Genomic DNA, 27,336 nt, shown 5'->3' on the forward strand with positions numbered 1-27,336 from the left:
TTGGTGACAAGCTGTTCCAGGGACCCAAGTCAGCCTTCTCCCAGGCGCAGATACGTGCTGAAAAGGGACCCTGCAAGGTCAGCGACGTGGCGTGGCCCCTTCCCATACCACAGGCCCAGAGCACTGGAACAGAATCAGGAAATGTGGTTTCCAGTCCAAGTCCTTCTAGAATTTTCTCTGAGCCTTGGTTTTTCTCATCTTCAGAGTGGGGTCAATGAAATCTACTCCGCTGCCTTCACAGGAGAGTAAAATTCAAATTACTTCATTTGGGGGAAAGGGTCATGTAAACTCTAGAGCACAGATCTTCAAGCTTGGCTGCATTCTGGAGCCACCTATGGAGTTTTTTCAAGTTCCGACGCCTGGGCCCCAGTATCCGACATTCCAGTTTCACTGGTCTGGGGGGCAGCCAGGGCACGGGGACTTTGCAGAGCTCCCACATGCAGCCAAGGTGGAGAACCATTGCCCTCCGGTGCTGTGGGGAGCTGCACCCCCTTTGAGCCCCATTTCCAAAGCTAACCTATATTTTTTAATGAGGATGAAAATTTTTATAATAAAAGGCTTTTGTGAGGATACAAGTAGAAAATATATGAGAGTGCATGAGGTGGCGTATCCCAGATTCCTAATTAATGTTTAAGGCTCTCATTAGAGGCCACGTCTCCACTTCAGGGGAAAAAGCCTCGTCCCCGGGGCTGAGACCCCAGCCAGCACCTCACACCTTAGCTGTGTGACAACAGGCAAGTCACTGAGTAACAGGGGACATCTGCAACACCCATAGTCTTCCACAGACTTGATCTAGCTTAATTATAGCAATCACCTGGTGAGGCGGGCTCGGACCATTGTCACCACCCTCTGAAGCAACATCATAGGTGATTCAGGCAGTCAGTGGTGGAGCTGGGATTTTAGTCCAAATTTGTCTTGTTCCGAAACTGGAGTTCTTTCTACGACCTTCTTGGTTAGAACTGACCCGAGTCAATTTTGTCATTCACCATGTACATGCATGAGGTCTTCGGGCCACAGGTCTCTGTATGTTATAATGAAAGCAGGTGTCAGATAGAATTCTGCCATACAGACTCTCATTTATTAGCAAGCAGGTGCACACACAGGCCTGTGGCTTGCTGTGTGAACTCAATGATATCCTGAATCATTGTCCTTTTAGGTGCCCCGGCAGAGCCTTGCATGAAAGCCTTGCTCAAGGCAGAGGTGACATTTTTAGCCCCAGGATTCAGCTAACCTTGTCATTGGGTCATGAAAGAAAAATTCTCTGATAATCAGCCCAACAAACACAGGATCCATTTGGAGTCCTAAGCTCACGGCGCTGCTCCATTGAGCTAACATGGTGAGACTGATCAGAAGGCCACCAGAACATTTCAGCCCAGGGTTGACAGAGGCCTTTCCCAATGACTGTGAGGAAGGAGGAGAGGGGTTAGATCATTCATTGAGCCAACCAAATGTGTGGGGGCACTGGATGAGTTTCCTAAGGTTGCTGTCACAAGTACCACAAATTCGGGGGCTTCAAACAGCAGAATAGATTTCCTCACTGTTCTGAAAGCCAGCAATCCAAGACCAAGGTTTCAGCAGGGCCACGCTCCTGTTGAAGACTCTGGGGAAGGGTCCTTCCTTGCCCATCTCATAGCGTCTGGTGGATGCCAGCGACCCTCGGCGGTCCCAGGCTTGTAGCTGCATCACTGTGATCTCTGTTTCTGCTGTCATATCTCTGCGTGTTTGTCTCTGTGTGTCCTTTCTTCTTCTTAGGACACCTGTCATATGGAATTAGAGACCCACCCTGATGCAATGTGACCTCCACTTAACTAATTACCTCTGCAAAGGCCCCATTTTCCAATAAGGTCCTATTCTGAGGTTCCAGGTGGACACATCTTGGGGGACACTATTCAACTCAGCACAGGCACCTACATCATGCCAAGTGCTGAGAGAGGACAAAGGTGAATAAAACCGCCCTGCACGTGGGTTGCTCACCTTCCAGCGAGGGAGAACAGCAGGTGGGTGAGTGCTCTGAGAGCAGTAAACACATATTGCTGGTACAGCACAAAGGAAGCATCTTCCCCAGCTTTGCAGGGTCGTGGAGGTCACCGCTAAAGACCTGGCAGGAGGCGGCTGGGTGGAGGAGGCTGGGAGGGCGGTGCGGGCAGTGGGAGGGATGTGGAGGCCCAAGGGTCTGGTCGTAAAGGCAGCAGGACTAGTTCATGGAGACAGGAATGTGGGTTCCGACATGGGTGAGAGGTGACCAATGGAGCCAAACTGTTGGGCAGGGGCAGGTCAGGAAGGGCCTCACGGGCCAGTCTAAGACAGTCAGAATCGAATCCTCTGAGCTCAGGAAGCCAGCGGCATATTTTAAGCGAGGGAGAAATGTAGTCATATTTGCACATTAGGACAATTACTGTGAGGCAAGGAAAAGGATACATTGGAAAGGTTAAGATTGGAAATGGGAATTCGACACCAGGAATGACAAGGTTCTGCCTCTGGCAGCAACCGTGGAGATATGAAGAAAAGAGAACTGGTTTAATATTTATTCAGAAGACGAAATCAGCGGAACTTGGTGATAAATGGAATGTTGGGTGTAAAAAAGATGGAGTTGGTGATGGCATCCCAGGTGTTCTGTTTTGGTTTTTTGTTTTGTTTTCATTTCAGTTCTTGAGGTCATCCTCGAACTATTTGGGAATGGACCAAGGATTGGATCCTGGAGATCTTCCACATTGAAGGAGCAGGAGGAGAAACCCAGCTAGAAAAGGATTCAGAGAATAAAATAGTCGAGTGACAGGAAAGCCTGAAGTATACTTGGGGAGCATCAAGCAGAGGGCTGCCAGGACCCGGCCGGAGCTAGTGCCTGTGGGGCGGGACTCGCCAAGGGGTGGCACTGGAGAAGAAAAGACACCGGGAGGTTTGGAGACCCAGGCGGGACGGTGCGGTGGGCACCAGGACCAAAGAGCTTCATATTGGGAGACTCAGTCAAGTCTTGGTGTCCCCAGAAACAATGGCATCAGGGCAATTCATTCATTTGGTTAGTTCACTAGGGTGACCTGGTTTGCCCAGGACTGTTCCAGTTTTAACACTGAACCCTTAACATCCCAAAAAACCCTTCTGTCCCGGGAAAACCAGGATGGTGGGCCACCCTAGTTAACAAACATTTCCCATGCATCTGCCACGTGCCTCACACTGCATTGGATGGTATGGAGGTTAATAACACCAGGAGCAGGCGTTTGCTTGCCCCACAGCCTGGAGGGGAAATAATGGTTTAGAAGTGCTTATAATCAGGGGCATCCTGGTGGCTCAGGCAGTTAAGCATTGGACTCTTGTTTCAGCTCAGGTCATGATCTCAGGGTTGTGAGATTGAGCCCTGCACGGGGCTCCGCATTGGGCGTGCAGCCTGCTTGAGATTCTCTATCTCCCTCTGCCTCTCCTCCCCCACCTCCTCTCCCCCTCCCTTGCTTGCCTGCATCCCACATGTGTGTGCACTCTCTCAAAAAAATTAAAAAAAAGAGGAAGAAGTGCTTAAAATCTGTCTAAGGGTAGGTTGAGATTCCTCTCTCTCACTGCCAAGGGCAAGTTAAAGAAAGGTGATTTGAATATAACTTAGGCCAGAGATAGAAAAACATTCTTAGCAAAATAAGGCTGTGGGGTAGGTTCATAAGAAAGGATGTTAATAGGAGAAATATTAATTTCTTGAATAAACTTGAGAAGGACAGGAATTATGCTTTGTCTGTGATTTTAATCCAATAAAAGCAGTGTGGGTTTTCAAGATAGCTACGTTAAAATGAGGAATAACTTCTCTTACAAAGCTGGGGACAACCAGGGTCAGAAGGAAGGGAAGAAGTCCACACAGGATAAATTGTGCTTGGTTTTAGATACTCCAGGAGAGGACCAGTGACAATTCGGAAAGAAAAACTGTCAAATCTTGCCTTCAATCCCCTATATTGGTTTCCTGGTGCTGCAGGGGATAGCAAATGACCACTGTCCAGGTGGCTGAAAGCAGCAGGAAGTCATTCTTTCCCAGTTCTGGAGGCCACAAGTTCAAAATCGGGTGTCAGCGGAGCTGTACTCCTTTTGGTCCTGGTGGGGCAGGGGCGAGATTCTATTTCTTGCCTCTTCCAGATTCTGGTGGTTCTTGGTGAATCGTCTGGGCGTCCTTGGCTTGCAGGTACATAGATCTCTGCCTCCCTACTCACATGGCCTTCTCCCTGTGTTCCTTTTTAAGTCCTCCTCTTCTGCCCCCTAATCTCCCCCTGCCGTCCTCTTATAAGGACAGCTGTCATTGGATTTAGGGCCCACCCAGGCAATCCAGATGACTTCATCTCAAGATCCTTAAGTTATAACTTCATTGCAAGAACCCTTTCTCCACATAAGGTCACATTCACAGGTTCCCAGGATTAGGACTTGGACATATCTTTTTGGGGGTCACAATTCAACCCACAATACCCTCCTTCACCCTCACCCTCATTAATATAACCCAAGCTCATTTTCCCAACCTGTGTGCTGGCAGTGGCAAGGAGAGCCCCCCAACCCTGACAAAGAACCCACCCTTCCTAAGCCCCAGATGTACATGAGAATAAAAGCCATTGATAGGGCCTCCATGTATGGTTGTCTAGTTTGTAAACTGCACAAAAGCCCTTGGCTAAGGGGCAATTGGGGAGGAATACTGAAATACAGCCTGCTCTCTGCAGTCCAAACCATAGGCCTTGTCAGCACTACACCCACTGGGAGAAAGGAACACCTTTTTCTCTCCCACAAAGATGCTGCCCAGGTTCTAAGCATTGTGCCCTCTCAAAGGGGCTCCTTTTTCTGATTTGAACAAAGGTGCTGTATAGGCCAGGGAAGAACCTGGCCATTGACGTGCATTGCTTCAACTATGTTTGCCAATGGCCAATTAGAGGTGATGGTGCCATCTAATTACTAGAATTTTTCAGGACCATGCAAAATCTGTTGGACATTAAGAGAGATTGAAAAGAGACTGTTTATTTTTTTCGGAAGCAGTGTCACAAAGGATTTGAAACAAAGGGGAAACTGCAACAGCTTGTTGAGTTAAAGGGAGCCAGTAACTAGAAGCACAGGAAGGAAGAGGGTGATCCCCTGGGGAGGTTTCCAGGCCAGAACAGACTCCATATAAGGACACCCTTACCCTCACCGATTGCCCCCTAAGCAGCGAGGCCTCATCCCTTCTGTGATAGGAGAGGGCAATGTAGCTAGGTTGAGATCTGTTCCCCAAACCCATCTCTGCCTGCCCCATATTCTGTAAGATTCTGAAGTAATCACCAGAACCTCCTGCAGTAAAGACCTGCTTGAACATTCATTGGGAGCCCATGCACCTTTGTTTTGAAGAAAGCTGAGTGCTGTGTCATCTGAGCCAGACAGAGAAGAGCAGTGACGTCCTCACTGTGGCCAACTGTGTGTCTAGCAGCGGATACCCACAGGCAATGAACTACCTGGAAGAAGAGCAAGACCAATGCCCCACCTCAGTCTGCCCGGAGACCAGTCAGAACCCATCCTGTAGGAGAAGGGGACAGGAAAACAGGAGCCTCTCCTTCCAGTGACACTGCCATCCCTTAATGTGTACAACCCCAGCCTTTTTTTTTAATTTTAAGATTTTATTTATTTATTTGAGACAGAGGGAGAGAGCATGAGTTGGGGCAGAGGAAAAGGGGGGAGGAGACTCCCTGCTAAGCAGAGAGCTGGATGCAGGGCTCCATCCCAGGACCCTGGGATCAGGATCTCAGCCAAAGGCAGACACTTAGCCCACTGAGCCACCCAGGTTTCCCACCCCAAAGCCTTTCTACAGCCACAATTTTATTGGATCCTCACAACAGTGTCCTACAACAAGCCCATTTTACAGGTCTAGTAGATGAGTCTCAGAGAGGTGATAGTCTTGCTCATAGGGAGGACTCCCTACTCTTGACTGTGTTTTGCCATTCAGAGTAGTGATTTTCCATTCCCAGTCCTTCTGTGTCAGAAATGCTGAGAATCTTAAAGCTAGGTTCTAATCTAGACTCTCCCTTGCAGAGGTCTCGGGGCATGCCACTTAACCCTGTGGCAGCATTTACTCTGTAAATAAAAAGGAATAACAATTATCTTCCCCATGATGTCACTGTGGAATAGCCAATAAAAAATGATTAAAAAGCAATTGCCAACAATTGAAATCAAATACATAAGAGAGTAAATAGCTGTGTTCTACTAACTTCCATGGGAATTTAGATATAATTAAAAAAAAAAAAAGACCAATTCCTGGATATCCATGCAAGTTAGAGGTAGTCATTAGTGAGATGGAAAGAAAAGTGGATTTTCTTGATGGTTTTATTAATAAGAAAAAGAGCCGATGTGTATTGTTTGTCAAAAAAAAAAAACCAAAAACCAAGATTTTCAGGAACATACGGCAAATTAATCATTAAGACTCTCTTATGGCTCAGACCCACTTAATATGTTCTCTGTGGTGTGTGTACAACAAACTTGCAAAATTACATTATGGTGGCTATTAAATGATTCATCAGGGTCACTTCCCCGATAGATTTAGAATCTGGTGCTTATTCATGCTTCCCCCTCGGTAAGCTTTATTATCTTAATTGTGTTTGCCAGTGGCTAATTAAAGGTGATGGTACAAGCTAATTGCTAAAATTTTTCAGAACCATGCAAAGTATTTATTTGGAGAGGAGAGGGAAATTACAGCTTCATCTTTGGCAGCGGAAGGGGTGCACGGCGATTTTAACAAATGGTGTGTCTGCTGTTCCTTAAGAGTTCGGCATCGGTTTACTGCGCAAAGTGACCGGCTGACAGCGTGGTCCCCGGAGCTGACAGCTATTTTTGCCGCTCACCCCACCCCCCCACCCCGCCCCAGGAGCACGCAGGCTACAGCTAGGCTCATGCTCTGTGGCTTGAAATTCTCAATGTGTGGGTTTGGTCCATGAGGACTTTTTCTTTCTCATAACCCTTAACCATAGCAAGAGGGGGAAACCATGGGTTTGGCAAACGAACCAGGCTCACGGGGGATGTCACGGGCAGGGTAGACCAGAGCAGATGAGCTCCAGGTGATAAGAAAAAGTGCAATCTGGAGGTAAAGGGCACACTTCAAAGAATAGAGGAAAGTTATCTGACAGCAGGGCACAAAGACAAGAGAGCCAGGAGAGGCACTGTGTAGAAATTCAGGTTGGCAGGCCTGAGAAATCTGGCACCAATAACCAAGTCTCGGAGCCTAGAATGGGGGTCAGGATTGAGACCGGTCCCTAGGGAGGAAGGGAGTAGAAGGCGGTGGAAGAGAAGAATCAAGGCTGGGTCTCAAACACAAGAAGTCCCCTCGCAGCAAGAGGGCTGACGCCGGATGCTGCAGGACAGGAGTGGGATATCTCATTCTTGATCCAGATGGCACTTCCTACGGCAGCCTTCACTGTCATGACATTTTTTTTTTTTTTGCATTTTTTAAATTTTATCATGTGATGTTAATCGCCATATATTACATCATTAGTTTTTGATGTAGTGTTCCATGATTCATTGTTTGTGTATAACACCCAGTGCTCCATGCAGAACGTGCCCTCTTTAATACACATCACCTGGTTAACCCATCCCCCACCCCCTCCCCTCTAGAACCCTCAGTTTGTTTCTCAGAGTCCATCGTCTCTCATGGCTCATCTCCCCATCCAATTTCCCCCCCTTCATTTTTCCCTTCCTACTCTCTTCTTCTTTTTTTTAACATTATAATGTATTATTTGTTTCAGAGGTACGGGTCTGTGATTCAACAGTCTTGCTCAATTCACAGCGCTCACCATAGCACATACCCTCCCCAGTGACTATCACCCAGGCACCCCATCCCTCCCATCCCCCACCACTCCACCAACCCTCAGTTTGTTTCCTGAGATTAAGAATTCCTCATATCAGTGAGGTCACATGATACATGTCTTTCTCTGATTGACTTATTTCGCTCAGCATAACACCCTCCAGTTCCATCCACGTTGTTGCAAATGGCAAGATCTCATTCCTTTTGTTGGGTCAGCCACAGCCAAAGCTCTCAGCATCCATCCCACTCCTAGTATGCCTTCCCCTTCAGAGGAGGCTGGAAATCGACATTCCAGCTCCATGGCATGAAGCAGGTCTTATTATTAGCCCCATTTCACATCTGAGGATATTGCAGCTTAAAGAGATTATGTCATGTCCCCAAAGTCGCATGGCTAATAAAGGGTGGGCTCTGCTGCCTGGTTTACTGTGCATGTACTATGCGTCACATGCCAAGCCAAGACCTACACATCAGTTATTTCACACACTCCCCACTATAAGGCAATGCCAACACCGGGAATTCAGCAGGGGCAGACTTGGCTTAGAAGGATCTCATTAAGAAAGCTTCATTGTTGGCTTTCTTTTCCATGCTGTTGTCACATCTATAATAATTAAGATTGCCAGATAAAATAGAGAACACCCAGTTAAATTTGAATTTCAGATAAATGATGAATAATTTTTTTAATGTAAGTATGCCCCAGGCAATATTTGAACACACTTAGACTAAAAAATTATTTGTTGTTTATCTGAAATTCAGATTTACCTGGGTGTCCAGTGTTTATTTGTCAAATCTAAAAAGTCTAACAACAATGAACAAACCCCTACCAAAGAGACAGGGGGAATGCTGTCCAAAGCCATGATGCAAAAAGAATTTCTAAGCGTCGTCTAAGATGCAGAGCCAGGCATTCTTAGGAGAAAGATAATAATAGCAACAATAGTTGCTTTGTTGAACATCTTTCTCCTTGGCAGGTACATTACTTTCATGAAATAACTCACTCTGACCTTACAACAAGCCAATGGCGTAGGCACTAGTGTTATTCCCGTCTGACAGATAAGTGGGACAGACAGAAACTTGCCCAAGGACAGACAGCCAGCAAGCCGATGGGCTGGGATTCCAGCCATGACGGTCAGTTCCCAATACCACACGTTAAACCACTACCCATTCTCATAGACAGCAAGGCTCAGTTTGCCAAATTATACAGGGAATATTCAATTCAGGGCTACATAAACATCCTAGATTTCCTCTTCATTTGTTCGTTTTCAGTTACCACCAATCTAGGCCCCGTTTTTCTCCTTAATAGATGCCACACCCATTCTCCCCTGGTCTGACAGCAATCTAACCAAAGCTTGTATTTTTTTTTTAAGATTTTAATTAATTTATTTTTTTGAGAGAGTGGGGAGGAAGGGCAGAGGGAGAGGGGGAAGCAGATTCCCCTCTGAGCAGGAAGCCCGACACGGGGTTCGATCCCAGGACCCTGGGATCATGAGCTGAGCCAAAGGCAGACTGCACTCAACCGACTGAGCCACCCAGGTGCCCCAGAATTTGTATTTTTAAACTACAATTTTCTTATTTAAAAAGTACTGCAGGGGTGCCTGGGTGGCTCAGTAAGTTAAGCATCCAACTCTCGATTTCGGCTCAGGTCACGATCTCAGGGTCATGAGATGGACCTCCGCATTGGGCTCCATGCTCAGCACCAAGTCTCCTTAAGATTCTATCGCTTCCTGTCCCTCTGTCCCTCCCCCTGCCCACTCTGATGTGTGTGCATGTCTCTCTCTCTCTCTCAAAAAAAATAAATAAATAAAAATAAAAAGTACTGCATGCTAGCCTTTTAAAATTTTGGAATACAAAAGATTACAGCAAACTACAGAAAGTATAAAGAAATTTAAAATCACCTTAATTTCCATTTTTTTAACATGCTGTATAGTCTTCAAGCCTTGCTGTGGATGCATACGTTTTCTTCTCACTTGCTCTTCAGACAATATCTGAATCATACCATACACACTGTGTTGTGTTTCAGTTACCAATATATTGTGTACATACTTCTTCTCCACAAGTGGTCTTTAAGAATGCTATGGGCTGAATTCTATTCTCCCAACATTCGTATGTTGAAGCCTTAAGCCCCCAGTGTGACTGTGTTTGGAGTAAGGCAGTAATTAGGGCTAAATGAGATCATAAAGGGGGGCCCTAGTCCAATGGGATTAGTGCCCTTCTGAGAAGAGACATGGGAGAGCAGGCTCGCTCTCTCTGTTTCATAAGGACACAGCAAGAACGCAGCCAGCTATAACCAAGGAAGAGAGCCCTCCCCAGAAATCAACCCTGCTAGCTCTTCCTAGATCTGGGACTTCAGGCCTCTAGGACTGTTGAAGGAGAAAATGAATTTCTATTGTCTAAGCCATCCAGTCTGTGGTATTTCATTTGGGCAGCCCAAGGTGACGAATACAGGGAACATGAGCTTTTTAGAACTAGAATACTCCATCTGATGCATACACCCAAAATTTACTCAACAGATTCCCCATTGCTAACTCTGTAACTTGCTTCCAAGTCTGCACTTTCACAATGAACACCTACTATCCGTAACCTTTCCGGACTTGTTACCTGAGGACAGCTTTCTAGAGGCCGAGTCGCTGGTAGGTGTAGTCCACTGTCCTGGTTTGCCCTGGACCATTCTGGGTTTTGCACTGAAAACCTCAAATCCCGGGAAGCCCTCAGTCCTGGTAAACCAAGATGGTTGGTCACAGTATGCCTGGGTCAAAGGCAAGACGTGTTCCACGGCCTTCCCACACCTGCTGCTGGACCACTCACCAGACGTGTGCTAATTTCCACACCCAGCACACCAGAGGTTTCCCTGCTAAGGTATGGTACCTTATCTGGCATTGACATCTACGTGCTTCAGCATAGACAGTGACAAATATGAGGTGTAAATTAAAAGTAATCTATACCCTAGAAACAGTTAATTAATATGTGAAGTACCCTAATCAAGAATCCACATTCCAGAGGTGGCTGGTTAGCATTTGAAAGACCCTAATCAGGAGCCCCCACTCCAGCTCCAGCTACAAGCACCGTGACAAGTGCTTGCTTTAAATACCACTATCTGAAGCAGCATATTGAGCTTGTTAATTAGCATAAGGGATATTAGAAATAATGTTTCACTGGCAAAATGTGAGCTATTCAAGAAGCATTCTGCCTTGCAATAACAGAATATTTTGAAAAATGGGGTCTCAAAACCCTGCAACCTAACACCTTTGGAGTGAGGCTTTAGGTAAAGAATTCTATTTGATCCCATTACCCCTACATTCATCAGATTACAGAGATGTGAAAATGGGGGGAGAGGGACATTTTGGGGTTGTCACAATGACTGGGGGGTAATAGTTGTGAGAAGGATGGCTAACAGAATTCAGTGCCTGGGTCCTGGGTTGCAAATATCCTATGATACCCAGAGAAGTCCAGCACCCAAAATGCCAGGGATGCCGGAAAAGTTTAGCCAATGATCAGAGCCTTGTGGCATTTTTGCCTCAAAGCAAACCTTTCAGGTTGGAGAACCCCAAGGCCAGAGGGGCCACACTTCAGTGGGCTCACCAAACAGATCGACTGATCTTTGTGTCTATTTTCTGTTATTGTTTTGTTTGTTTGTTATTTTGTTGTTGTGGCTGAATTTGGTTCAAGACTTGCTTGCTTCATAACACATCACCCAGAAGCAAGGTTTTGGGCAAGGAGACCTACTGCCCTCACACACCTCTAATCATTGGAAACCAGGAGCATTCAACAAAAAGAAGCTAATCATTGTGAACAGGCAAATCAGCCTAGGTCAGGTCACAACAATGGATATCTTTAAAGTTTGCTTTATTATGTCAAGATCCCTTTCAGTGCTTGCTATTAAATACCAAGAAAAATGAAATACAAAGAAAATAAAGCTGGTAAGTTCCTCTGTTTGATTTAAAACAAAGCATAAGGCAAAACTGATGCTACCGTTTGCTGAAAACCTTGCCAGATGAATGTGAGCACACGTATATGTGCATTGTCCTTGGTTAATCCAGTTATGCATGTGTCCATTTTATTTTAGTGATAGACCAGCTTTTTTTTTTTAAGACTTTTTATTTATTCATTTGAGAGAGAGAGAGCATGCGTGAGCATGACTGTGAGCATGAGCAGAGGGGAAGAGTCAGAGGGAGAGGGAGAAGCAGACTCCTCGCTGAGTGGAGCTCCAACCCAGGACCCCAGGATCATGACCTGAGCCGAATGCAGACGCTTAACTGACTGAGTCACCCAGGCGCCCCATTATGATGGACCAGCTTTAAACTTGATCCTCCAATAGGCAGGCTGAAACTCAGGAGAAATACTGCTACTGATAGGAAAAAAGTACCCCACAAAGAGAGGTCTCCCCATAGCCATCTGGACCACCAAAGAGAGCCAGCAGAGGCTTGTATGGTAGAGGGCAGGTTCTCTATAGTAGCAGATCTCAAATTCTACTGAGCATCAGGATCCCCTGGAGGAATTAAAACACAGATCACTGGGCCCTGCCTCTCAAAATTCTGATTCAGGAGGGCGGGCATGAGGCCTGAGAACCTGCATTTCTAACAAGCTCCCAGGTGCTGCTGATGCTTCTGGTCCTTGGACTACATTTTAGGAACCACTGCTCTGGTTCTCAACCTTGGCTGCACATTACAATCACCTGGGGAGCTTTTAAAATAATCAAGACTCAGGCCCCACCCCAGAATGATTGTGTCAGAATCTCTGGGGTGGAGCCCAGGCCCCAGATTTTTTTTTGATTTCCAAAGTAAAGCCAACGTTGAGAACCATGCTTCCAGAAGGAGGCCAGAGTCAAACTATATTCGGCTTGGAATTCCCAAGCTGGATAATAATAGCAGTAACAACAACAAAGATGGAGTTTATTAAGTCTGACTGTATGCCAGTTTCTGTCCTAGGCTTCCTACAGGCACCATCTAATTAATCTCCACAAAAACCTATGAAATTAGTATTTTTGACCTTTTTATTTTAAACAGATGAAACTCAGGCTCAGAGAGGTCAAGTGGCTGGCCAAGATCACTCAGGAAACAAGTGGTGAATTCAAACCCAAGAGGATGTGCCTCCAAAATCTGTGTTTCTTAATGACTCTGTGATGCTCCCTCCTGTCACCCCTTCAAAGGGGCAGGGAAGAACCAGAGCTACAGGAAGGATTTAAAGGGGGGGGGGGGAAGCAAACAAGAGGAGGCTGGGGCAGTCTGGAGGTGGTGCTGGTGCCCAGGATGCTACCTTTAACCATCCTTGTGTAGACTGCATAGACAGGGTCCATCTGAAGGGCCCTGGCACACAGCACATAAAGGGAGAAGGACTGGAGATAGGGATCTTTATGCTTCCTACCCCATGTTCCAGGTCAGGTGGAGACATCTACTTTAAAGGAGGTCTGGGATGAGACCATAATGGGGAATTGGCTTAGGGAGAGGAGAGTCGGCACTGGGACCCTGGCAAGCTCCCCCCAGCGTTCAGAGTCTGGGAGCCCTCAGGGATACAAGCCAGCCCCTGCCAACCACTGGAGATGCCCCTCGCATCACACAAGTGGGAGCAAGCTACTCTCCTCTTGAGGCTCTTCCTTTACTGCTGGCTACAGTCGTCCATACGTAGCCCATACAACAGACCCGCACACATCTGCATATTAGAGCCCCTTGGAAATGCTTAAGGTGCCAGTGCTCAGGCCCTCACCCCTTGATTCTGATTTCACTGGTCTGCGGTTAGGTCGAAGCATCTTTTTTTTTTCAATGCTCCCCGGGTAATTCTCATTGGGCAGCCGTTTTAAGAGAGTCATAATTTACTTGACCTCAACACAGACAATGTGATGTTATTACATTTTTGGATTAAGACAATGGTACTTGACCTGGGCTGCAGGCTGAAGTCACCTGGGAAACTTTTAAAAATACCACTGCCTGGGAAATGACAGATGTTGGCGGGGATGCGGAGAAAGGGGAACCCTCCTACACTGTTGGTGGGAATGCAAGCTGGTGCAGCCACTCTGGAAAACAGTATGGAAGTTCCTCAAAAAGTTGAAAATAGAGCTACCATATGATCCAGCAATTGCACTACTGGGTATTTACCCCAAAGATACAAATGTAGGGATCCGAAGGGGTACGTGCACCCCGATGTTTATAGTAGCAATGTCCACAATAGCTAAACTGTGGAGACAGCCAAGATGTGCATCGACAGATGAATGGATAAAGAAGAGGTGGTATATATATACAATGGAATATTATGCAGCCATCAAAAGGAATGAGATCTTGCCATTTGCAACGACGTGGATGGAACTGGAGGGTATTATGCTGAGCGAAATAAGTCAAACAGAGAAAGACATGTATCATATGACCTCACTGATACGAGGAATTCTTAATCTCAGGAAACAAACTGAGGGTTGCTGGAGTGGGGGGTGGGGTGGGAGGGATGAGGTGACTGGGTGATGGACACTGGGGAGGGTATGTGTTCTGGTAAGTGCTGTGAATTGTGCAAGACTGTTGAATCTCAGATCTGTACCTCTGAAACAAATAATGCAATATATGTTAAGAAAGAAAAAAAGAAGAAGAAGAATGTAGCAGGAGGGGAAGAATGAAGGGGGGGAAATCAGAGGGGGAGAAGAACCATGAGAGACAATGGACTCTGAAAAACAAACTGAGGGTTCTAGAGGGGAGGGGGTGGGAGGATGGGTTAGCCTGGTGATGGGTATTGAGGAGGGCACGTTCTGCATGGAGCACTGGGTGTTATGCACAAACAATGAATCATGTAACACTATATCTAAAACTAATGATGTAATGTATGGGGATTAACATAACAATAAAAAAATTAAAAAAAAAAATACCACTGCCTGGATGCCACCTCCAGAGAGTCTGATGTATTTGGTTTGGAGCAGCATCAGCATAGATGGTTTAAAAAGTTCCTTCAGGTGACTCCAATAGATGGTCAAGAATGAGAGCTACTGGATCAAGTTCTAGCACAGAAACTGACAGTATCTTGAAGTATACAAAATTCAGGGGTGGTCAAATGGCATTCTAATCTAAATTCTTATTCTTCAAGATATTCATTCTTCAAGTGGGAGGTACTACATGTTCTTCTATATCCAATCTCAATCAAAAACAAGTGCTTTGAAAATTAGCATACTGGACATCAAATGAGTTTTTATTAAATAGTTTAATTAAATATTAAATTAATGATGAATGTTGCATACAGGCTCTCAACTGGTGAAATTACGGTGATATTATACTTAAACATATATGACTGTATATATGGGCTATATATATATATATATACATATATATACATACATACATATATTATACATATATATGCCTATATATATATATGGGCTAATAGCATTTTAGAGAAACTTCCTACCTTTGCAGGAGGAGGGTATGAGAATCCAGTGAGGCCTATACCCTTTAATCTTAGGGATATTTTATTAGAGATTTACTAGGCATATACTAGGGATATACTGCTCTAAGCTAAATACCTAAGTAGTCCCATGTTTGGCAATGAATTCTCAAAGATTCTGCCTAAGGCCAGCTCTGTGGGTGACAGGAGCCTTGTCTTTACTTCAAATGAACCTTTTTTTTTTTTTTAAGAAACTTTATTTATTTACTTGACAGAGAGAGACACAGCGAGAGAGGGAACACAAGCAGGGGGAGTGGGAGAGGGAGAAGCAGGCTTCCCGCCGAGCAGGGAGCCCGATGCGGGGCTCAATCCCAGGACCCTGGGATCATGACCTGAGCCGAAGGCAGACGCCTAACGACTGAGCTACCCAGGCAACCCTCAAATGAACCTTTGATGCGAAGTGTAGATTGAGCACCTAAGAACAGATTTCCTTAAGCTCATGGAACAGATCATATGATTTTTTGTGTGTGTGATGGCTTGCTAATAAGCATTTATTTAGTAAATGTTTGTACACCTAGCATAATTTGCATATGTCCAAATGCATCAAATTGTATACATTAAATATGTGCACTTCTTTGTATATCAATTATACCTCAATAAAGCTATAAAAAAATTATCTTATAAAGACCCTCCCATCCACTTTTTTAAGAAGTAATTTTTTTATCCTTTTTTAAGGGGGGAGTGGCAGAAGGAGAGAATCTTAAGCAGGCTCCACGCCAAGTGCAGAGCCCAACATGGGGCTTGATCCTAGGACCCTGAGATCATAACCTGAGCCAAAATCAAGAGTCAGATATTTAATCAACCGAGCTACCCAGGCACCCCCCATTAATTAATTTATTAAAATTGCCATATCTGAAAAAAAAAAAAACAACCCAGACCTGTTAAGTGAGGTTGTAGGAGTATTTAACTGTCACCTACCTACACCAAAGCAGCCCCTGATGGCTGTCAGCTCAGAGCCGGCCTGGTTCTAACAGGAAACACACAGTGTTTTTCTGTGAAACACAAGGCCACTCTGACTGTGATGAGTGAGACGAAAACAGGGCCATTCTGGAATGGTGTCTGAAGACAAAGACAGGAGCACTGTCCAAGCCACAAAAATGGCCAAACATCCCCCTCTTGCTGCTGATGCGAGTGACTGGGGCTTCTTCACCCATTGCAGCTTTAGTCCTGACTCTTAGATAAAACTTATTAAGCTACCCAATCACGGACTAGTCCCTTCTTTCCGATAGCACCCAAACCAGAACAAAATCATGCTTCCTTGAACCCTTGCCCAAATCACCTAATACAAGCCCAGATTCCAGAACGACCCCCTTTGATAACTCCCTCACTGAGATGCTCCAAGTCTCTCCATTTTGTTTTGTCTCCCTTGTTGCAAGGAACCAGTTGCATTAGTTTTCTATTATATGTTACTGCATAACATATTGCCATAAATTTAGAGGCTTAAAGACAATAGAAATGTATTACTTCATAGTTTCCCTGGGACAGGAGTCTGGGCATAGGCTAGCTGGGTCTTCTCAGTCTATCACAAGGCTAAAATCAGGGGTCAGCTGGGGCTGTGTTCTCATCTGCAGGTTGGGGTCCTTCCAAGCTCACTCAAGTTGTCAACAGAATTTGGTTCTTTGTAGTGGTAGGACTGAAGTTTCATTTTCTTGTTGGCTTTTGGCTGTTAGCTGTTGACCAGAGGTCATTTTCAGCTCTGAGAGGCCACTTTCATGTCTTAGCCATATGGGGCCCTTCCATAGGCAGTTCACAACATGATTGGGCTTTTTTTTTTCCCAGCCCAGTTGGATGATCTCCCTAATATTTCACTTTCTTTCAAGGGCTCACCTGATTAGGTCAGGCCCACCCAGGATAATCTGCCTTTTGACTGATTAGTAACTTAACGTTGGGAGTGACATTCCAACATATTCACAGGTCCCATTTAGACTGGGGTGGGGAGGATTATACAGGGCTTGTCCACCAGGAGGCAGGAATCTCGGGGGAGCATCTGCCTGCTACACCAAGAAACCTAACTTCAACTACAAATGTGTTCCTGGTGATCTTTGGCTGAAAGACACCAACACTTTCCAGCTATCATTTTCTACTAAAATAAGCCTAAGACATGTGCATGATCAGACTACATCAAATCAATTCCTAATGACAGGATGGGAAACCAAGGGACAGACTTGCCAGGAGATTTTACTGAGCCCCATCTGGACCATCTGGGTGAATCACAGGCTTTTTTAATTGACAAAGACACTGTAAGCCTCTCCCACCAAAAGGCAGGTGGGGCTTGATACCCAGAGGAGTACAAAGAAGCCTATCTGTTCAATGATCTATTCACCAAATTTGAAATACTTGTTAAATGACCTATTCCCAAATTATACCAATTTTACCCGTTTATTAAAATGTATCCTGAAGGGGGTACCTGGGTGGCTCAGTCGTTAAGCGTCTGCCTTCGGCTCGGGTCATGATCCCAGGGTCCTGGGATCGAGCCCCGCATCGGGCTCCCTGCTCGGCGGGAAGCCTGCTTCTCCCTCTCCCACTCCCCCTGCTTGTGTTTCCTCTCTCACTATGTCTCTCTCTGTCAAATAAATAAATAAAATCTTTAAAAAAATAAAAATAAAAATAAAATACAATGTATCCTGAAGAATACTCTTGAGTATATTCAATAAATAATAATACAGTTACCCCCTTTATCTGTGGGGAATATGTTCCAACACTCCTAGTGGACACCTGAAACCACAGGTAGTACCAAACCCTTTATATGCTGTTTTTCCCTATACATACATGTCTACGATAAATTAGGCACAGTAAAAGACTAACAACAATGACATAATAAAATAGAGCACTTCTAAAAATATACTACAATAAGAATTATGTGAATGTGATCTCTCAAAATACCTTATTTACTCTACTCACCCTTCTTTTTGCCATGATGTGAGATGATAAAATGCCTACTTGATGAGATAAAGTGAGCTGAATGGCATAGGCATTGTGACTAGCATGAGGTTACTACTGACCTTCTGACAATAGGTCAAAAGGAACATCCTCTGCTTCCAAACCACAGTTGACCTCCAGTACCTGACACCACAGAAAGTGAAACCATGGATACAGGGGGACCACCGTATATTCTGTTAGATATAGGAATGACTAGCAATTCTTCCCTTCTTTTAGGAGCAAACAATACTGGCTTAGTGAGCAAATAAATGATATGTCCATTATCTATAATTTTTAGCACCTCCTACCCGAGGAGTCCAATTTAAATTATCCTTGTGGAAAAAAATACCAGAATGGTTGGGCACCTGGAATTCACATCTAGTTGAAATAGCTCCATGAACTACAACAGGTTGATTTACCCTCTAAGGAGGTGTCTCACAACCTCAATCATATTTTAATTTATGTGAATCCTCCAATTATCTTCTTTTACTCAAACTATCAGGATTATTCATGTATTCATTTGTTGAATAAATATATCCAGAGTACCAACTATATGTTAGGTGCTCAATAAGGAGACACAGCAGCAGACCACAGAAATGTCCTCCTTCATGGAGTTTCCAATGTAGCAGAGACACAGATATTCAACAACAACAACAAAAATCCAAAAATTAACATACAATTACAAATTCTGATGACTACTAGGAAAGAGAAGTGTAAGAGAAAAATAAAGCCAGGTGGTTATGATATAGTAAATATGCAGTGAAAATCAAGGTTTGACATGTCCTTGTCTCTCTTATCTCTACAAAGATGGATTAGAAAGAGACATCCAAGAAAATGAAATCACTGTCTCAAAGAATGTTCATTGCGGCATCATTCACAATTGCCAAGACACAGAAATAACCTAAGTGTCGATCAATAGATACATGAATAAAGAAAATATGATACATACAAATACACAGACACACACACACACTAGAATATTGCTCGGCCATAAAAAAGGACATCGTATCATTTGTGACAATATGAATGAAACCTGAGGGCATCATGCTAAGTGAAATAAATTAGAGACAGACAAATATCATATGACCTCACTTATATGTAGAATTTTAAAATGCTGAACTCATGGAAACAGAATAGACTGGTGGTGGTTGCCAGGGGTTGGGGGTGGTCAAAATGGGGAGATGTGTTCACAGCGTACAAGCTTCCAATTACAAGATGAATAAGTTCTGGGAATATAATGCAAGGCATGGTGACTATAGTTAACAACACTGTATTATATACATGAAAGTGGTTAAAAGAGGAGATTTTAAATGCTCTCACCACACACACACACACACACACACACACACACACACAATGTAATTATGTTAAGTGATGGATGTGTTAAGTAAACTTACTGTGGTAATAATTTTGAAATATACACATGTATCAAATCATTACATTGTATATCTTACACATAACACAAAGCAATATGTCAATTATATCTCAATAAAGCTGGTGGGGGAAAGGAAAAGACATCCACCCTGGGAAATGTGAAGGACAATTAGGAATGTGCCTACCTGTCCAAGGAATAAGGGATCGACTTCATCAAGTTCATTTCAGGAATAAAACAGGTCAGCTGTGTGACCATGACCTTCTACTCACCTCATTTCAACTGGAAAAACTAGAACCCCCACCTGATATTCAAAGGTCTCACACCTGATATTACTTGCTCCATCAATCTTTGTTGTCAAGTCAGCTAAATGAGAAGTGCTTATCCCCCAATGGATTAAAAATATAAAGACACCTACTCTGAATATATTTAATGCCCATTAAAATTGTGTATGAAAATCAGGAATATCTCATGTTTAAATATTTATCTAATTTATTTAAATATTTATCTGTACCAAACACAGATAAGTCTTAGGTCTTAAATAGAATGGTATAATTTAGTTCAGTTTCATTCATTCTAAAATAAGGATTCTCCACTGTAATTATCCAGGTAAAATCAGTTACTCTCAAAACCCTTCCTGGATTCCCCCAGGCACAGTTATTAATAGTTACGTCCTTCCCTGTTCTCCCACAAGACTTCCATTACAACTCATTTTTGCACTGTACCAGAAATATCTTGAAGTCTTTGAAATTACTTTTCTGGCTCTCTTACTCAACTGAGGCCCTTGAGAAGAACAACATGGTCTTATTCATCTGTGCACCTTGGTCCCCAGCAGAGAGCCACGTTCATAGTAATAAACCTCAATACAAGTTTGAGTGAATAAACAAAAGGTATTGTACAAATCCCATCTTATTATAACAAATGCAATAGGGTGACACTTAGGCCCTGAATGAGAAGACAGCCATGCAAAGATCTAGTCAGGAACAGCATTCCAGAGAGAACTGCTAGTGCCAAGGTGAGGGGAGGGGAGGAAAGAACATATAGAAAGAAGGCCACTGGGTAGAATGAAAGAGAGCAGAGAAAATGAGGTTAGAGCAGAGAGGTAAAGAAAGGCCAAATGAAGGTCAGGATAAGAAGTTTGCGTTCGGTACCATGTATAACAGAATTCACTGCAGCAGGATTACATCCTACAACTTGTATTTTTCAGAGATCACTGTGGCTATTGCTTGGAGAATAGAGTGTAGAGGTGTGTGCTTGGGAGCAGGGAAGCCCTAGAGCCTAGTGCAGAAGTACAGACAAGAGATGATGGTGGCCGGTTCTGGGGTAACAACCACTGAGGTGGACAGAAGGTAGCTGGATGTGAGATAGCTTTTGGATGTAAAGGTGACAGAACTTGGTAAGTGGATGTGGGCAGGACTGCTATTTAGCTGGTAAGTCCCCGGAGAGCCCTCCCAGTGGCCAAAATATTGAAATATTTCTACACCGGTTGGTAAACGGTCACAGCCGAGAGCTCCCAAGTGGTGCCCCAACCCCAACACCCCAATACACCCAGACTTCCTCTAGAATCAAAAAATAAAATATCAATGTTTAGCATGGTAGGGACCCCACTCGACATCTCTACAGCCTGACTTTGTTCTGATTGGTGGGTCCCATGCTGTACTGTTTGCTAAAGATCACAATGGGATTTTTAAAAAATTTTTATTTAAATTCAATTTAGTTAACATATACTGTATTATTAGTTTCAGAGGTAGAATTTAGTGATTCATCAGTTGCATACAACACCCAGTGCTCATTCCATCAAGTGCCCTCCCTAATGCCCATCACTCAGTTACCCCATCCCCCCATCCACCTCCCCTCCAGCAACCCTGAGTTTGTTTCCTATAGTTAAGAGTCTCTTATAGTTTGCCTCCCTCTCTGTTTTCATCTTATTTTATTTTCCTTTCCCTTCCCCAATGTTCATCTGTTTTGTTTCTTAAATTCCACATGAGTGAAATCATATGGTATTTGTCTTTCTGTGACTGACTTATTTAGCTTAGCATAATACCCTCTAGTTCCATCCATATCGTTGACAATGGCAAGATTTCATTCTTTTTAATGGCTGAGTAATATTCCATTGTATGTATATACAATGTACATACAATGAAATATATATACATATCTATATATATATCACCTCTTATCCATTCATCTGTCGATGGACATCTGGACTCTTTCCATAGTTTGGCTATTGTGGACATTAGTGCTATAAACATTGGGGTGCATGAAACACTATGTTTGTATCCTTTGGATCCTCTAGTTCAATTGCTGGGTTATAGGGTAGCTCTATTTTTAACTTTTTGAGGAACCTCCTTACTGTTTTCCAGAGTGGCTGTACCAGCTTGCATTCCCACCAACAGTGTAAGAGGGTTCCCCTTTCTCTGCATCCTCACCAACATCTGTTGTTTCCTGAGTTGTTAATTTTAGCCATTCTGACCGGTGTGAGGTGGTATCTCATTGTGGTTTTGATTTGTATTTCCTTGATGCCAAGTAAAGATCACAATGGGATTTAAAGGGCAGGGAAAGAGAGGAATTGAGTGCTCCTGGGCTTTTGGCTTGAACTGTTGGATGGATGCCTTGCTGTTTACTGACATGGAGGAACAGGGAAGGAATAAGTCTGATGGGAGGAAAGTGATTCTGTTAAATTTGATATTTATTAAACATCTAGGTGGAAAGGACCAATAGGCTAAGTAAAGGTTCCCAGAGACTACCCACATCAGCAAAGTTCAAAGCAACAAAACTCTAGAATGATGGAACTTGGAAATAACCTTGAGGACCATTTTATTGTGAATAAATCTATAATGTTCTGGATTTGATTAATACCATGAGGGATGTCCAATTGCTTTATAAATCCAGGCTCATTTGGCTGGCTAGAAGTAGGCTGAATAATGACCACCCAGATATATGAGGTCCCAATCCTGGTACCTGTAAATATTACCTTTTTCTGAAAAAGGGTCTCTACAGATATGATTAGGTTAAGATTCTTGAGATGGGTAGATTATCTTGCATTATCCAGGTGATCATAAATGCAATCACATGTGTTATGAACTGAATTGTGTACCCCTCAAATTCATACATTGAAGTCGTAATCCCCAGTGGGACTGTACTAAAAAATAGGGCCTTTAAGAAGTAATTAAGGTTAAATGAGGTCATGAGGGTGGGGCCCCAATCTGAGAGGACTGGTGGCTTTACAAGAAGAGGAAGAGCTCTCTCTTTCTCTCTCTCTCTGTCTCCCCCTGCCCCCAACACACACACACCACGTGAGGACCCAGGGAGAAGGCAGCTGTCTGCCAGCCAGGAAGGGAACTCTAACCAGAAATCAACTCAGCCAATACCTTCATCTTTACCTTCCCAGCCTCCACAATTGTGAGGAATACCCTTTCTTTTATTTAAGCCATCCACTCTATGGTATTTTGTGATGGCAGCCCCAGCCGACTAACACATATTGTATTCATATAAGAGGGATGCAGAGGGAAATTAGAAACAGAAGAAAAGAAGGTCATATAAAGACGGAGGCAGAGATTGGAGCGATGGGGCCAAAAACAAGGAATGCCAGCAGTCACCAGACATTAGAAGATGCAGGGAACATATTCTCCCCGAGGACCTTCAAAAGGAGTCCAGCCCCACGGAGGCTTTGATTTTGATGCAGCAGTAGAGATCTCAGACTTCTGGCCACCAGAACTGTGAGAATGCATTTCTGCTGTTTTAAACCACGTTCGTGGTTCTTTGTTGCAAAGGTCACAGGAAACTAATACGCCCACCAAGGTGGTTGGGAGGAAAAGGGGTATTCTGTCCTTTTTAAAAATGAAAACCCAGAGATAGGAATGTTTACAACATTTTGCCAAACTCTCCCAACTTCTAGGGCAGACTCGTGCTCCAGCCCTGCTCTCCCAGCTAGGCTAGCCGGACGGCTTTCAGCAGGCCTCTTTCAGAGCCTCTGTCCTGTGCGAAAAGAGAGAGGTGGCAAATACTCTCTCCTTGACCAAATCTTAGCCAAGCTCCTCAGGGCCCTCTTCTCGACTAGACTTTCACCTTCGCCCCCATCCTGTCCTCAGCCTGCCTAGCCCAATTTTATCAAGAATCCTGCTGTTAGTCTAGTGAGAATCCCCCCCCCCCCACAACCCTTGATATCTGATCCAAATCCTCATTCCCCACCTTTGATGCCTCAGTCCTTGGCCTTCCTTTAGCAAAAATTCTGTTGGGTTAGTTTGGCAAGAATTCCCCAACCCTTGATGTCTCTCCTTAGTAATTTCTTATCCCCTGGCCCCGTCATTCTGCTCCTTGGCTATAAATCCCTTTGTCCTTGCTGTAGTCGGAGTTCAGCTCCATCTCTCTCCCCGATTGCAATAGAGCTGACCCTTACCGTAATAGTCTTGAAAAAAGTCTTCCTTACTACCATTTTCGTGAGTGCCACCGTAATTTTTTCTCTAACAGAGGTGGCACTGCTGGAATAACAACTACTGACTTCCAGAAGTCAGGAGCTTTAAACAGCTCTCCCTTCCAAATTTCAAGGTTGCAGCTGCTGTTGAAAATGTTGCACAGGCTTAGGAAAAAAAGGAAATATTTCTATTCTCTTTGGAGATGCTTGTCTTTGAGTTGAAACCCCTCATAACCTTTTGCATTACAAAGGCAACTAAGAGGGCTCGTCCTTCTGTTTTGTCTTTAACCTTCTTTCCTTCCTTCCTTCCTTCCTTCCTTCTTCCTTCCTTCCTTCCCTCCTTCCTTCCTTCCTCTCATTCATTCATTCAGGAAATATTTACTGAGCCTGACTAAGGCTACATGCTCTGTTCCATAGTGTTACAAACATGTCAACATTGCAGCCACTACCCTCAAAGGAGAAAGGAAACCATGGTAGGACTCTGAGCCCCTACCATGTATCTGTCCACATGCTGGACCCTTTCACATGTATTGTCACATTTAATCCATCCCTAGGACCAGACCGATAGTAATTATTTTTCTTTTCTTTTTTTTCCTAACAGATGATAAAACTGATTCTTAAAAAAACTGAGCAACTTACTCAAGACCACACAGCTATTGAATGTTGGAGGTAGGTCTCAAAACCAGACGTCAGACATCAAAATCTGTGACCTTTTTTCTCGCTATGATATATAACAATTAAGACATGCACACAAATAACTATGATACAAAGTAAATGGGTAAATTCTCTTGGAGATCAAAGAACTAAAAATAGAAAGGAAAAGAAATATTGTGTCTGGTACCTGCTAGGCACTTCCCTTTGCATATCCACATGCATAATCTTTTCATTGTATTGTGGCAACAACACCGAACACAAGATCTACCCTCTAAATAAATAAATGTGCACAGTACAGTATTGTTGACTAGAGGCACAACATTGTACATCAGATCTCTAGAACTTATTCATCTTTCATAACTGAACCTTTTTACCTATTGAACATCAACTCCCCATTTCCCTCTCCCCTCAGCCTTTGGCAACCACTCTCTGCTTTTATGCATAATCTTATTCAGTCCTTTCAACAACCTTGTGATGAGAGACATCCCACTTTCAGCAAGAGAGAGTACAAAAATCTTCAAGGAAAAGGTAATGCCAATTCTGTACTTTGTAGGATGACAATAAAGCATGCGGAACCAGAGAGAAGACACATTCCAAGGGAGGAAACTGGGTACTCTAGAAAAAGGGAGGACATGATCACAAAGCAGCTGTTGGTGAAACTGGCTGAGCAGAAAGAACACAATAGAAAAGAACAAAAGGTAGAGAGGCTACAAGGGCATGCTCAAGTACCTGGCCCTTGTTCAGTGAGCCAGGGGGGCTCTTGACAAGGAGGCCGGAACGGACCTTTGGTAAGTATGTGGTGTAGGGATTGAATTGAAAAGGATGGCAGGAGAACCCAGGGTCAAGAGAACCTCATGAGTGGTTATAAGGCTCTCCTGGGGCAGAGGCTGGGGCTGGAGGAAGGGGAGAAGCACAGAGTAAGATGAACATACACACCATTTTTCAAAAACAGCACTAACAACAAGAAAAGCTACGGCTCAAAATAAATAACTCTCTTTGGGAACAGAGGCAGCAACAGGCCTACGATGTTTTCACTTAAACCCACGTTTGTTAGATAGCAAGGGTGGCAGCTGGCTGGCAGCAAACTGCCTCTTATCTCCAAATCCAAGCCATTTCCCTCCTCTGCCCAGAGTCTGAATAATAAATTTTCTATTCCTCCGAAGAAAACAATGCCACTGAATGAGGTGGAAATATCAAAAAGAGGATGGCTTGATTTTACGGACAGAGTTTCATATGATATATCAGAACTCACCTATTTCTTTCCTGGTTGACCCACCAGCCTGATTCATTGACCTTGGAAAGTCATTTTCTTCCTCTTTTCAGTACAATATAAAAATTGAAGTGTTTTTAGAACTGGAGAGACAAACCTAGGGATGCAGCTTATAGCAAAGAAAGGATAATCAATCTATTCAAGGAATCAGAGTTCTTCTCAGAAGACTGAACAGGAATAGCTAGAAGCATGCCCAGTGAAGATTATGGATTACGCGTTGATGGAGAGGGGAACTAAGTCACTGGCACCTGTTACTCTCCTAATACTGAGCTTCATGTTGTAGATTTAACAATTAACAAGACAACCCCTGACCTCATGGCGCTCACAGATATAGAGAAAAATTCCCATATGGTGTGATGGGAACAACGATATGGAAAGTAGAGGTTTAGGGAGCAGGTGAAGTTTCCCAGAGACCTGAGTAAACAGGTACCATCCAAGGAAAATTAAATCAGGCCTAAATGAATGTGTCCTAAACTTCCACATTATACTTCCTGGTTTCAAACTATATTACAAAGGTATAGTAATCCGAACAGTATTGTACTTACATATAAATAGACACACAGATGCACGGAACAGAGTCAAGAGCCCAGAAATAAACCTTCACATTTATGATCAACTAATATTTGACAAGGGAGCCAAGAATACTAAATGGAGAAAGGACAGTGTCTTCAATAAATGGTGCTGGGAAAACTGGATAATCACATGAAGATGGATGGGAAACTGGACCCCCATCTTATACCACTCACAAAATTAACTTGAAATGGATTCAAGACTTTCACAGAAGAACTGAAGCTGTAAGACTCCTAGAAAAAAAATAGGGAAAAGCTCCTTGACATTGGTCTTGGCGATGATTTGTTGGATCTGACTCCAAAAGAAGCAAAGGCAACAAAAAGCAAAAATAAACATGTGGGACGATATCAAACTAAAATCTTTTGCATAGCAAAAGAAACAATCAACTAAATTAAAGGTGTTGTTCAAAAGGGAGTGAACTCTCTTGGGAGGATGTGTGCCCTTTTATTTTTGCAGATATCAAACACAGGTGCGGTGAGCATTGGGACGCATGTGGCAGAGGGGTTCAAAATGGTAGGAGGGGGCCATTTGGAATAGATGACATCAGGCTTCTTTCCAAGCCTGACATTCTGTGACTCTACGCTGGAGCTCCATGTAAGGTTTGCTCCAATGCTCCCATCCCTACAGAGCTCCGTGCTGAGGGATTATATGTTAAGAAGGGGTAAGCAGCACCTTGAACAACCAGAATTCATGGAATGAAACCAGATAGTAACTTTACTTTTGTCTCCCACCCTCCCTTCAAATTGTATTCAGTGGGATGAAAACTCAGGCAATCTCATGATTTTTGGATCCCTTTCGGATCAAGTCTGATAGACACTTTAGGTTGTAGATAGAGTATAAACTTGATGATTAAAAAGGCCTGGCTCTCCCATCAACAGATGAATGGATAAAGAAGAAGTGGTATATATATACAATGGAATATTATGCAGCCATCAAAAGGAATAAGATCTTGCCATTTGCAA

Source organism: Phoca vitulina, unplaced genomic scaffold (assembly GCF_004348235.1).
Source record: "Phoca vitulina isolate PV1807 unplaced genomic scaffold, GSC_HSeal_1.0 scaffold21, whole genome shotgun sequence".
NCBI classification, from domain to species: domain Eukaryota; kingdom Metazoa; phylum Chordata; class Mammalia; order Carnivora; family Phocidae; genus Phoca; species Phoca vitulina.